Source organism: Crinia signifera, chromosome 7, assembly GCF_055691185.1.
Source record: "Crinia signifera chromosome 7, ASM5569118v1, whole genome shotgun sequence".
NCBI classification, from domain to species: domain Eukaryota; kingdom Metazoa; phylum Chordata; class Amphibia; order Anura; family Myobatrachidae; genus Crinia; species Crinia signifera.
The window spans coordinates 28,800,443-28,813,239 of NC_139223.1; the positions used below are offsets into that span (position 1 = coordinate 28,800,443).

Below are 12,797 nucleotides of genomic sequence, written 5' to 3' on the forward strand. Positions count from 1 at the left end.
TTGAACCGCAGCCCCTCGCATCGCTCGCTTTGCTCGCAATTCTTCGGGCACATCCCCTCGCTACCCTCGGCACACTATTTTATTCTCCCACCATGTCCTAGTGGATGGTAGGGCATGAAATACCACCTGTCGGCACATGTCGGCTCAAGAAACAGTGAAAAACTCATGTCGACCTAATGACTGTCGACCTAAAACCATGTCGACCTTGGCCCATGTTGACATTAAGTCATGTTGATCTTTAACCCTTTCGACCTTGGGGCCAGTCGGCCTTCCGGGGTCGAGCTAATGACAGTCGACCTAAGTCTCTTCTGACAGATGACCGTTTCCGCGTGGAGGGGGTGACATGGACAGATAGAAAAGCGTGTGTGGGGGGGGGGATTATACTAAAAATAAAATTCATAGTTGAGAGATCTCAGATTGGCAGATACATACAGTATGTCACTTCTACAAATAAGTCTCGCAGTTGTCTAAAGCCACATTTGTCAGCCCCCTTTTGGCCATTGTATTATACTAAACCAATGGTTCTTAGGCTGGGATATAGTCGCTAGTTCGACACTATGAAGCTCAAAATACATTAGGTCGACCACTGAATGTCAACAGGGCTTAGGATGACAAGTGAAAAAGGTTGACATGGCTAAAGTTGACACGGTCAGAAGGTTGACACACGCGTTAGGTCAACAATCAAAAGGTTGACATGAGTTTTTCATGTTTTTTAGTCCCGAATGTTGCCCAGCACACTATTATATTCTCCCTCCATCATACCTCCCAACTGTGTGGTCGCCGGACCCGGGACAGAGCTGATGCGTGCCGAAGGAGCGCCAAAATTTTCGGGGGGGGGGGGGGGGGTAGGGGTAATTTCGGGGGCGTGGCCTATATGCGCAGCTCTCCCGTGAGGCCACGCCCCCATTTTGCCGCTATGGGGGCATGATCCAGCCTCTAGCTATGCCCCCAGCCTCCTGGCTGCGGGAATAGATGCTGTGCACAAGCGTCTATTTCCCGCTGCTTTGCAGCCGACAGGGGGGACTCCCAACAGCCCCCCCACACCACGGGACACTGACGCCCGCGGGTGGGACAGCGGGACAGGCCCTAATAATCGGGACTGTCCCGCTAAAATAGGGGCTGTTGGGAGGTATGCTCCATGCCCTAGAGGATGGTAGGGGATGAAATACCCCCTGTCGGCACAAGTCGGCTCAAATAGACGTGAAAAACTCACTTTTGACTGCCAACCTTTGCATTGTCGACCTAATGCTTGAGTTGACCTTCCAACCATGTTGGCCCTTACCTATGTCGACCTATTTCTTGTGTCAACCTTTATTGATTGACCTAATGTATGTCGACAAGCCCAAATAGGCAGAGTCAGTGGCAGAGACTTCTCGTCTATCCCTGGGTTTGTACATCACAGTGAGGTGAAGACCATGGCCATAAGGAATAGTGATTACAGGTAACTCTGATGAGGGCCCTGTATGTCTGTATACGAGCGGTACTAGTGACATGTTATTGTACGCCTGCGATATCTGGTACAGGTATGTGCTATATGTACGTACTGGACTCCTATATTATGTGATAGAAACATTGGAGAACTGAGCGCAGTACAACAGGCGGCAGAGAACTCCCTGAAGGAGCCGGGAGTCATTTACATACATATTACGAGAAGGTAAACGTGGGATAATTACCTCTTGAGGTGATGACGGGCAGGAATAGTATGAAGGACAGTAATGAGACTCAGACTTGGCAGAGATGGGAATAAGGTAACACTGGTGATGTCATTGCACAGAATGTATGGCTGCTGCAGCAGCACTCAGTAGGAGATGACCAGACCGCACAGCCGCAAATTCAGATAGACGCTGCCGCGCTACAGTGAAATCGCAAATGAATGGGATCGCTGTGCGAATGGATGTGTATGGCTACAAATCTACTCGTAGCTGTGCAAATTCTTCAACACCATTTGTAAGATGTCAGATGATTTTTACATTGGGCACCAGTCATTGCAGGCTAATGGTGTGATCAGGAGCCGGGAGTGAGAGGACCTAATAGTGTGATGATCGGGAACCAGGCAGTGAGAGGATCTAATAGTGGTGATCAGGAGCCGGGGAGTGAGAGGATCTAATAGTGGTGATCAGGAGCCGGGGAGTGAGAGGATCTAATAGTGGTGATCAGGAGCCGGGGAGTGAGAGGATCTAATAGTGGTGATCAGGAGCCGGGAGTGAGAGGATCTAATAGTGGTGATCGGGAACTGGGGAGTGAGAGGACCTGATAGTGGTGATCGGGAACCGGGGACTGAGAGGATCTAATAGTGGTGATCAGGAGCCGGGGAGCGAGAGGATCTAATAGTGGTGATCAGGAACTGGGGAGTGAGAGGACCTAATAGTGGTGATCAGGAACTGGGAGCGAGAGGATCTAATAGTGGTGATCAGGAACTGGGGAGTGAGAGGATCTAATAGTGGTGATCAGGAGCCGGGGACTGAGAGGATCTAATAGTGGTGATCAGGAGCCGGGGACTGAGAGGATCTAATAGTGGTGATCAGGAACTGGGGAGTGAGAGAATCTAATAGTGGTGATCAGGACCTGGGGACTGAGAGGACCTAATAGTGGTGATCAGGAGCCGGGGACTGAGAGGATCTAATAGTGGTGATCGGGAACCGGGGAGTGAGAGGATCTAATAGTGGTGATCAGGAACCGGGGACTGAGAGGATCTAATAGTGATAATCGGGATCTGGGCAGTGAGAGGATCTAATATTGGTGATCAGGAACTGGGGAGCGAGAGGATCTAATAGTGGTGATCGGGAACCGGGGAGTGAGAGGATCTAATAGTGTTGATCAGGAACCGGGGAGTGAGACGACCTAATAGCGGTGGTCGGGAGCTGGGGAGTGAGAGGATCTAATAGTGGTGATCAGGAGCCGGGGAGTGAGAGGATCTAATAGTGGTGATCGGGAACCGGGGAGTGATAGGATCTAATAGTGGTGATCAGGAGCCGGGAGTGAGAGGATCTAATAGTGGTGATCAGTCACTGGGGACTGAGAGGATCTAATATTGGTGATCAGGAGCCGGGGAGTGAGAGGATCTAATAGTGGTGATCAGGAGCCGGGAGTGAGAGGATCTAATAGTGGTGATCAGGAACTGGGGACTGAGAGGATCTAATAGTGATGATCAGTAACTGGGGAGTGAGAGGATCTAATAGTGGTGATCAGGAGCCGGGGAGTGAGAGGATCTAATAGTGGTGATCAGGAGCTGGGTTCTGAGAGGATCTAATAGTGGTGATCAGGAGCCGGGGAGCGAGAGGATCTAATAGTGGTGATCAGGAACCGGGGAGTGAGAGGATCTAATAGTGGTGATCGGGACCCGGGGAGTGAGAGGCTCTGAAAGTGGTGATCAGTCACTGGGGACTGGGAGGATCTAATAGTGTTGATCAGGAGCCGGGGAGTGAGAGGATCCAATAGTGGTGATCAGTCACTGTGAACTGAGAGGATCTAATATTGGTGATCAGGAGCCGGGGAGTGAGAGGATCTAATAGTGGTGATCAGGAGCCGGGAGCGAGAGGATCTAATAGCGGTGATCAGGAACTGGGGACTGAGAGGATCTAATAGTGATGATCAGGAACTGGGGAGTGAGAGGATCTAATAGTGGTGATCAGGAGCCGGGAAGCGAGAGGATCTAATAGTGGTGATCGATAACTGGGGAGTGAGAGGATCTAATAGTGGTGATCAGGAGCCGGGGAGTGAGAGGATCTAATAGTGGTTATCAGGAACCGGGGAGTGAGAGGATCTAATAGTGGTGATCAGGAGCCAGGAGTGAGAGGATCTAATAGTGGTGATCAGTCACTGGGGACTGAGAGGATCTAATATTGGTGATCAGGAGCCGGGGAGTGAGAGGATCTAATAGTGGTGATCAGGAGCCGGGAGTGAGAGGATCTAATAGTGGTGATCAGGAACTGGGGACTGAGAGGATCTAATAGTGATGATCAGTAACTGGGGAGTGAGAGGATCTAATAGTGGTGATCAGGAGCCGGGGAGTGAGAGGATCTAATAGTGGTGATCAGGAGCTGGGTTCTGAGAGGATCTAATAGTGGTGATCAGGAGCCGGGGAGCGAGAGGATCTAATAGTGGTGATCAGGAACCGGGGAGTGAGAGGATCTAATAGTGGTGATCGGGACCCGGGGAGTGATAGGATCTAATAGTGGTGATCAGGAGCCGGGAGTGAGAGGCTCTGAAAGTGGTGATCAGTCACTGGGAACTGGGAGGATCTAATAGTGTTGATCAGGAGCCGGGGAGTGAGAGGATCCAATAGTGGTGATCAGTCACTGGGGACTGAGAGGATCTAATATTGGTGATCAGGAGCCGGGGAGTGAGAGGATCTAATAGTGGTGATCAGGAGCCGGGAGCGAGAGGATCTAATAGCGGTGATCAGGAACTGGGGACTGAGAGGATCTAATAGTGATGATCAGGAGCCGGGGAGCGAGAGGATCTAATAGTGGTGATCAGGAACCGGGGAGTGAGAGGATCTAATAGTGGTGATCGGGAACCGGGGAGTGATAGGATCTAATGGTGGTGATCAGGAGCCGGGAGTGAGAGGCTCTAATAGTGGTGATCAGTCACTGGGGACTGCGAGGATCTAATAGTGGTGATCAGGAGCCGGGGAGCGAGAGGATCTAATAGTGGTGATCAGGAACTGGGGAGCGAGAGGATCTAATAGTGGTGATCAGGAACTGGGGAGTGAGAGGATCTAATATTGGTGATCAGGAACTGGGGAGCGAGAGGATCTAATAGCAGTGATCAGGAACTGGGGACTGAGAGGATCTAATAGTGGTGATCGGGAACTGGGGAGTGAGAGGATCTAATAGTGGTGATCGGGAGCCGGGGAGTGAGAGGCTCTAATAGTGGTGATCAGTCACTGGGGACTGCGAGGATCTAATAGTGGTGATCAGGAGCCGGGGAGCGAGAGGATCTAATAGTGGTGATCAGGAACTGGGGAGCGAGAGGATCTAATAGTGGTGATCAGGCACTGGGGAGTGAGAGGATCTAATATTGGTGATCAGGAACTGGGGAGCGAGAGGATCTAATAGCAGTGATCAGGAACTGGGGACTGAGAGGATCTAATAGTGGTGATCGGGAACTGGAGAGTGAGAGGATCTAATAGTGGTGATCGGGAGCTGGGGAGTGAGAGGATCTAATAGTGGTGATCGATAGCCGGGGAGTGATAGGATCTAATAGTGGTGATCAGGAGCCGGGAGCGAGAGGATCTAATAGTGGTGATCGGGAACTGGGGAGTGAGAGGATCTAATAGTGGTGATCGGGAACTGGGGAGTGAGAGGATCTAATAGTGGTGATCAGGAACTGGAGAGTGAGAGGATCTAATAGTGGTGATCAGGAGCCGGGAGCGAGAGGATCTAATAGTGGTGATCAGGAGCCGGGAGCGAGAGGATCTAATAGTGGTGATCGGGAACTGGGGAGGGAGAGGATCTAATAGTGGTGATCGGGAACTGGGGAGTGAGAGGATCTAATAGTGGTGATCAGGAACTGGGGAGTAAGAGGATCTAATAGTGGTGATCGGGAGCCAGGGAGTGAGAGGATCTAATAGTGGTGATCAGGAGCCGGGAGCGAGAGGATCTAATAGTGGTGATCAGGAGCCGGGGAGTGAGAGGATCTAATAGTGGTGATCGGGAACTGGGGAGTGAGAGGATCTAATAGTGGTGATCGGGAGCCGGGGACTGAGAGGATCTAATATTGGTGATCAGGAGCCAGGGAGTGAGAGGATCTAATAGTGGTGATCGGGAACTGGGGAGTGAGAGGATCTAATAGTGGTGATCAGGAGCTGGGGAGCGAGAGGATCTAATAGTGGTGATCGGGAACTGGGGAGCGAGAGGATCTAATAGTGGTGATCGGGAACTGGGGAGCGAGAGGATCTAATAGTGGTGATCGGGAGCCGGGAACTGAGAGGATGCATAAAGTGGGCATCACAGTCCCTTGCACAGTCAGGCACATGCTTTACACCAGGGGAAGGACTGATAGTAGCATTGGCATAAAATCGCAACAACGGCGAATGACGCTGACGTGGTCGCAGCACTGAATCGGCCCCTTTGTGTAGATTACTGAGACGTTTCAGCATCTCCTTATTGGATACGTCCACTATTGTGCGTGCTGTCTGAGCAATGGGAGAATATGGTAGAGGAAAGTACTGTCACTGTAGTGCTGTCCCTAGCTGTCACCTTCCCATGGGGACTCATACAAAGTAATACGACAGATTGCCTATTAGATTTTCCTGACATAAGAGTCTCAGCCAATCTAACCGATCACTCTATGAATCAATGATGGTCTCGCAGCTTCCTGCGTCAGCCTGTCTATTACAACGTGCAGCTGGGACACCTGACATTAATGAAACGCTTTGCAGAAGTCGGTGTGCGCTGTAACCAAGGCTTAATTACTGAGCATTCTATTCCTTAGCACGCTGCGGCCCTTATTGTATTGAAGAAGACAGACAAACACACACAGGGAGCCCATAGCAGATTATAGAACAATAAAAGCTTGTGTAATCACAATCCAATATCCCGTCCCTATCAGTAGTTGTTACAGATACACAATCTTAGCTGTAATTAATGTGATAAAGGCTGGTATTGCATATTGCTTCTGCATGCTGCAAATAATGTACTGTCAGCATCCATTCATGCCATAATGAGGCTCAGACAAGCAATCAGTGGTGTAACAACAGCCCCCCACAGACCACGCCAACCGCCCCTTTGTTACTCTGGCCCTGAGAACATAAGAGCTGTGGGAAGGGCAATGTTAGTTGTGAGCAGGGGTGCCGAGAGAGGGGGGGAGCAGGTACAATTTACCCGGGCCCGGGCCTGTCAGGGGGGCCCTGGTCTGGACACACAGGTTTTTTTTTTTTTTTTTGGTGGCAAGTACCCCCAACATGACCCATTCCATTAGGTACAAAATGTTCTGTTCCTGGACTTCCCTGCCAGTGGTAATTACAGAGGTTGGACACCAGCACAGTCCAAAATTCAAAGAGGGGGGTCACATCAACTGCCAGTGAGTCCAGGACAGTGATGCTTGGGGTGGCAGTATATGTGACCCCCCCTTTTGAATATTGGACTGTGCTGCAGGCTCACATCTGTAATTGCCACTGGCAGGGAAGTCCAGTGACAGAGCATTTTGTACCTAATGAAATGGGCCATGTTGGAGGGTATGTGTAAATCCTTTGCAAAGAGCATGTAACCCCTGGCAGAGCATGTTAACCCCTGGCAGAGCATGTAAATCAGGGCAGACAGGTTAATCCCTGGCACAGAATGTTAACCCCTGGCAGAGCATGTAAATCAGGGCAGACAGGTTAATCCCTGGCACAGAATGTTAACCCCTGGCAGAGCATGTTAACCCCTGGTAGAGCATGTTAACTTCTTAATATGCAATGAGCATTACGGTGTGTGGCATAATGTGTAATGAGCATTATGGCATGTGGTATAATATGTAATGGATGTGTGACATGTGTAATAGACATTACAGTGTAAATTTTTGTACGTGTATCCACCTTGGAAACAGTGGCGTAACACAAGGTCCGCAGAGTGTGCGGGGATCTCCACCCGTGGGGGCCCCAGGAAGTTGTTGTACCGGGGCCCAGAATTTCTTTTGGCGGCCATGGTTGTGAGGGAGGCAGTGAGAGCTGTGGGAAGGGCGGTGGTAGTTGTGAGGAAGACAATGAGAGCTGTGAGAAGGGCTGTGGTAGTTGTAAGGGAGGCAGTGAGAGCTGTGGGAAGGGCAGTGTTAGTTGTGAGGGAGACAGTGAGAGCTGTGGGAAGGGCTGTGGTAGATGTGAGGGAGGCAGTGAGAGCTGTGAGAAGGGCAGTTGTAGTTGTGAGGGAGGCAGTGAGAGCTGTGGGAAGAGCATTGGTAGTTGTGATGGAGACAGTGAGAGCTGTGGGAGGGCAGTGGTAGTTGCAAGGGAGGCAGTGAGAGCTGTGAGAAGGGCAGTGGTAGTTGTGAGGGAGGCAGTGAGAGCTGTGGGAGGGCAGTGGTAGTTGCGAGGGAGGCAGTGAGAGCTGTGGGAAGGGCTGTGGTAGATGTGAGGGAGGCAGTGAGAGCTGTGAGAAGGGCAGTTGTAGTTGTGAGGGAGGCAGTGAGAGCTGTGGGAAGAGCATTGGTAGTTGTGATGGAGACAGTGAGAGCTGTGGGAGGGCAGTGGTAGTTGCAAGGGAGGCAGTGAGAGCTGTGAGAAGGGCAGTGGTAGTTGTGAGGGAGGCAGTGAGAGCTGTGGGAGGGCAGTGGTAGTTGCGAGGGAGGCAGTGAGAGCTGTGGGAGGGCAGTGGTAGTTGTGAGGGAGGCAGTGAGAGCTGTGGGAGGGCAGTGGTAGTTGTGAGGGAGGCAGTGAAAGCTGTGAGAAGGGCAGTGGTAGTTGTGAGGGAGGCAGTGAGATCTGTGGGAAGGGTAGTGGTAGAGGTGAGGGAGGCAGTGAGAGCTGTGGGAAGGGCAGTGTTAGTTGTGAGGGAGGCAGTGAGAGCTGTGGGAAGGGCTGTGGTAGTTATAAGGGAGGCAGTGAGAGCTGTGGGAAAGGCAGTGGTAGTTGTGAGGGAGGCAGTGAGAGTTGTGGGCTAGGGCAGTGGTAGTTGCGAGGGAGGCACTGAGAGCTGTGAGAGGGAATCGGTACATCTGTCAGAATGAACTTAGGTCTACAGTCATTAGGTCGACCCCACTAGGTCAGGAAGGTCGACCTGACTTAAGCTCAACATGGGCCAAGGTCGACATGACTTAAGGTCCAATTTGCATAAAGGTCGACATGAGGAAGGTCGACTGGTCATAAGGTCGACATGGGTTTTTCACTGTTTTTTTATCCGAATGTCGACACAGTCGACATGGACACAGTTGGCAATGAGAATCGGACCATCGCATCGCTCGCTTCGCTCGCAATGCTTCGGGCACGGTGCCTCGCTGCGCTCGGCACACTATTTTATTCTCCCACCACGCCCTAGTGGATGGTAGGGCATGAAATACCGCCTGTTGGCACATGTCGGCTCAAAAAACAGTGAAAAACCCATGTCGACCTTATGACAAGTCGACCTTCCTCATGTCGACCTTTATGCAAATTCGACCTTAAGTCATGTCGACCTTGGCCCATGTCGACCTTAAGTCATGTCGACCTTCCTGCCAGTCGACCTAGTGGGGTCGACCTAATGACTGTAGACCTAAGTTCATTCTAATAGATGACCGCTTCCCTGTGAGAAGGGCAGTGGTAGTTGTGAGGGAGGCAGGCCCCAGAGAAGGCAGCCATACCCCTGCCTGTTCGGGATAGTTGCGGACATCATACGCCGGTCCCGAACAGGCAGAAATCATGTGTATACAATCAGCGGTACTTGTGTAGTTTCACAGTGCCAAGGTATGCTACATTGTCAGCGTAGGCCAACGGCAGCCCAGTGTAGTGAGCGTAGTGTCCCATACCTCCCAACTTTTGAAGCTCCGTAGCTAGGACGATGCTCCTGCGCGCCGGAGGTGCGCCGAAATTTTCTGCGGGTGTGACCTAATTTGGGGGTGTGGCCTATACTCGCGGCTCTTCCGCGAGGCCACGCCCCCATTTTGCCGCTATGGGGGCATGACCCAGAGGCTCTGTGAGCCTCTAGCCATGCCCCCAGTCCCCTGGCTGCGTTCATTCCCCGCTGCTTAGCAGCTGACAGGGGGGACTCCCAACAGCCCCCCCACACCGCGGGACACTGCCGCCCGCGGGTGGGACATCGGGACAGGCCCTGACAATCGGGACTGTCCCGATAAAATCGGGACTGTTGGGAGGTATGGTGTCCCCGCGGCAGCCCTGCGAAGTCAGGATAGTGCGTCAGGCAGCGTAGTCACCGTGCTGTCCCCACAAACTACAGCTCTGTCCCTGTCATGCCTAGTGAGCGCCTCTCACACAGCACCGGTAACCGTCAGATCCCCTGCACTGGCCGGACGCCGGTGGAGAGGGGATCATGCAGGCGCCGGCAGAGAGGCACTCCATCTGCCTGGGATGCACAGGGGAGCCGAGAGAGGGGGGGAGCAGGTACTAATTACCCGGGCCCAGGCTTGCTGAAGGGGCCCCGCAGGGGCCCTGGTTCGACCCCTCCCTTCCCCCTCCGTCCCTCCAGGGTATCAACAGTAGCACACACTTCTACAGCATGTGCTGTTCTGACAGCAGGCTCAGCATGAGTGTCTCACTGACAGCGTGAGAGGTCATGCTGAGCCTCCTGTCAGCACAGCACATGCTGTAGGTGTGTGCTGCGTCTGAGATTACAGGTTTTAGAGTTTTCTTTTACCCACCTCTAAACATTTTGGGGGTGTGGCCTAAGTGTGGGAGGTGCCCACACCACACACACTTAGGCCACACCCCCAAAATTTTACCGGGGCCCGGCATTCCTCTCGGCTGCCCTGGGGATGCACGAGTGTCTCATACGCAAGTGCATCTCAGTAATTCATGCGGCAGGGTACGGCAATCCTGCTCATGTCCGCTTCAGGGAGACGGTCATGGTTAGGGGTTCGGTAGCGCGTGCATCTTGTGCGCAAAAAGGGCTGTGTGGGCACAAATGTGTCTCATGCACAATAAAGGACGCATTTTGCCAATGCTCCATGTTACATACTGGCAAATGCCTCCATTTCAAACCTCCACTATCCATGTCAACCCAAAGCCCCGAGAGAAAACGAGCCCAAAGCGTGGTGAGCACAGCTCGCCCCGCGAAGGGACGCAGAATACACGTCAAGTAATCTGCGTTCCCTCGCAGGGTTCGTTTTCTGCGTCCCCACACGGGCCTCGCTGCGCTCGCCACGCTTCGGGCTGGGTGGCTCTCTGCACTCGACACACTTTAATAGATCAACTCCAGGCCGATGTGGATAGTGGGGGTATGAACAGGTCGGGAGGACGCGTACCACGTCCCCTCGCGGGGCTTGCCGCGCTTCGGGCTGGAGTGGATAGTGGGGGTGTTTCAGGAACACATTCACACCTGTCATGTCAGGCAGGTTAAAAATAGTCAATGGTTCCCACACAATGTAATAAGCGCTGACACAACGCTGACTGACTACGCTAACTGCGTAACGCTGACTGACTACGCTAACTGCGTAACGCTGACTGACTACACTAACTGCCTAAGCTCCGGTTAGGCCCGAACGTACACACAGCCGCAGACACAAGCTGACTACGATGACTACGCTGGCCACGGGAGCACGACGCTGATGCTGACAGGGACGCTGACTATGCCGGCCGCAGGAACGCTACGCTGATCCTGACAGGGACACTACGCTGACTACCTAAGTGGCACCGTGAAACTACACAAGTACCCAAGCAGCTGCGGGCACAGTAGGAGAAATAATCTGATGGTTAGTAACCACTGACTAATTTCTCATCTGTGCGGCCGCATGCGAATGGATGGGTACGTGGGATTCATGCAAAGGTGGTGGTGGGGGGGGGGGGGGGCGTTTCATGCAGCGGGACAGTGTTATCCTGCTTTCTAGGCTCCAAAAACATGTCTGGATCTCTGAATCAGATCCTAAGTGTGTGGTCAGACTGCATGGCAATTACTCTAATTACTTTACTTTGTGGAAGATTATTAATAATAATTATTATTATTATAGCAACAAAATATCACTGTACAGCAATGGGAGATCTGCAATCGGCAGCAGGCCAAGTATTTACACACAAAATTGAAGTAAAAGCTGTGGCAGGTCATGCTGGTACTAGTAGTCCCCATAGCCAGTTGCCTATGCCTGCTGTAGCATTAAAGCTTATAACTAAATCCTGTGGATACTGTCTATACAGAATATATATTACAGTATATATAGTTCTTGGAAAGCGAGGGAGAATGAGGCGGTGTGTGTATACGGCCACAGCCTGCAGCATCCAGAAAACATCAAACCACTTTCCCTGCTTGTGTTCCTCCTGGCTCCGGGAAGAACTTCCGTCAGGGGAAGGAATTACATTGACCTACTTGTGGAGCCCTATCGTATAACTACAGTCGTGGTACCCTGTCACCGCGAGCCACCTGTTTCATGCCGCTCGCCGTGGATGGGTGACAAATGACCAGAGTCCCCCTGGCTTCAGTTTTACCACATGTTTTATAGACACGTACAGTACGGACCCTGGGGCTTATTTACTAAGGGCAGATGAGCAATATCCTATGGCATAGAAACCATCTTTAATGGGTATATAGTGCAAGCTCAGCAATAACTAGGACTGTCTGCTGTAAGGATTGGCATGGGCATCTTGCATTTTAAATGTCAGCATTCCGACCATGTCGGCATAATGAATGTCGCCATTTTGAACATGTTGGTATTTTGACCATCTGTAGTTTGAATGTCGGGAAATCATACTGAACCCGCTGGGGCCAGGGGCGGATTGGCCATTATATCTACCGGGAACTTTCCCGGGAGGCCGACACCACAGAGGCCGCCGCCGCCGAAAATTGCGCATGCGCACAGCCACACTCAGTCTGACAGTCACTGACAGGACAGCACAAACATACAGTGACAGGCTGAGGCCGGGGCTGCTCAGCCGCTCAGCGGCAGGAGGCATAGCCCAATCCCTGTGTGCAGCCCTGCCTCCTCCGTCTGTCATTGGTGGGTGGCTGCCGTCAGAGATAGAGAGGCCCCGCGTCCTCCCACCAGCTGTTCTGCTGCGGCTGCCTGTCCCTCCTCCTCCAGCCTCCGATCGGCGGCAACGGCGCACACAGCGCCTGTCAGTTACTTCTGTATGTGGCCCGCCTCCTCCCGCCCGCTGTTTTCCGGGACTCGGTCATTCAGCGTTGCCGCTGATCGGGGAACTTTTTGTTTGATGCATTATCCGCCTCTTACCCCAC

General features: G+C 52.3%; 2 protein-coding genes across 2 annotated transcripts in view; one reads left to right on the top strand and one right to left on the bottom strand.

The window, feature by feature from the left end:
- Positions 1-12,797, bottom strand: part of LOC146019991 (galanin receptor 2b-like) — a 53,609-nt gene that overhangs the window by 21,775 nt on the left and 19,037 nt on the right. The gene's annotated exons all lie outside the window — the stretch shown is intronic.
- The window catches only part of LOC146019992 (uncharacterized), a 47,976-nt gene that overhangs the window by 4,061 nt on the left and 31,118 nt on the right, over positions 1-12,797 (top strand). The window lies entirely within an intron of this gene.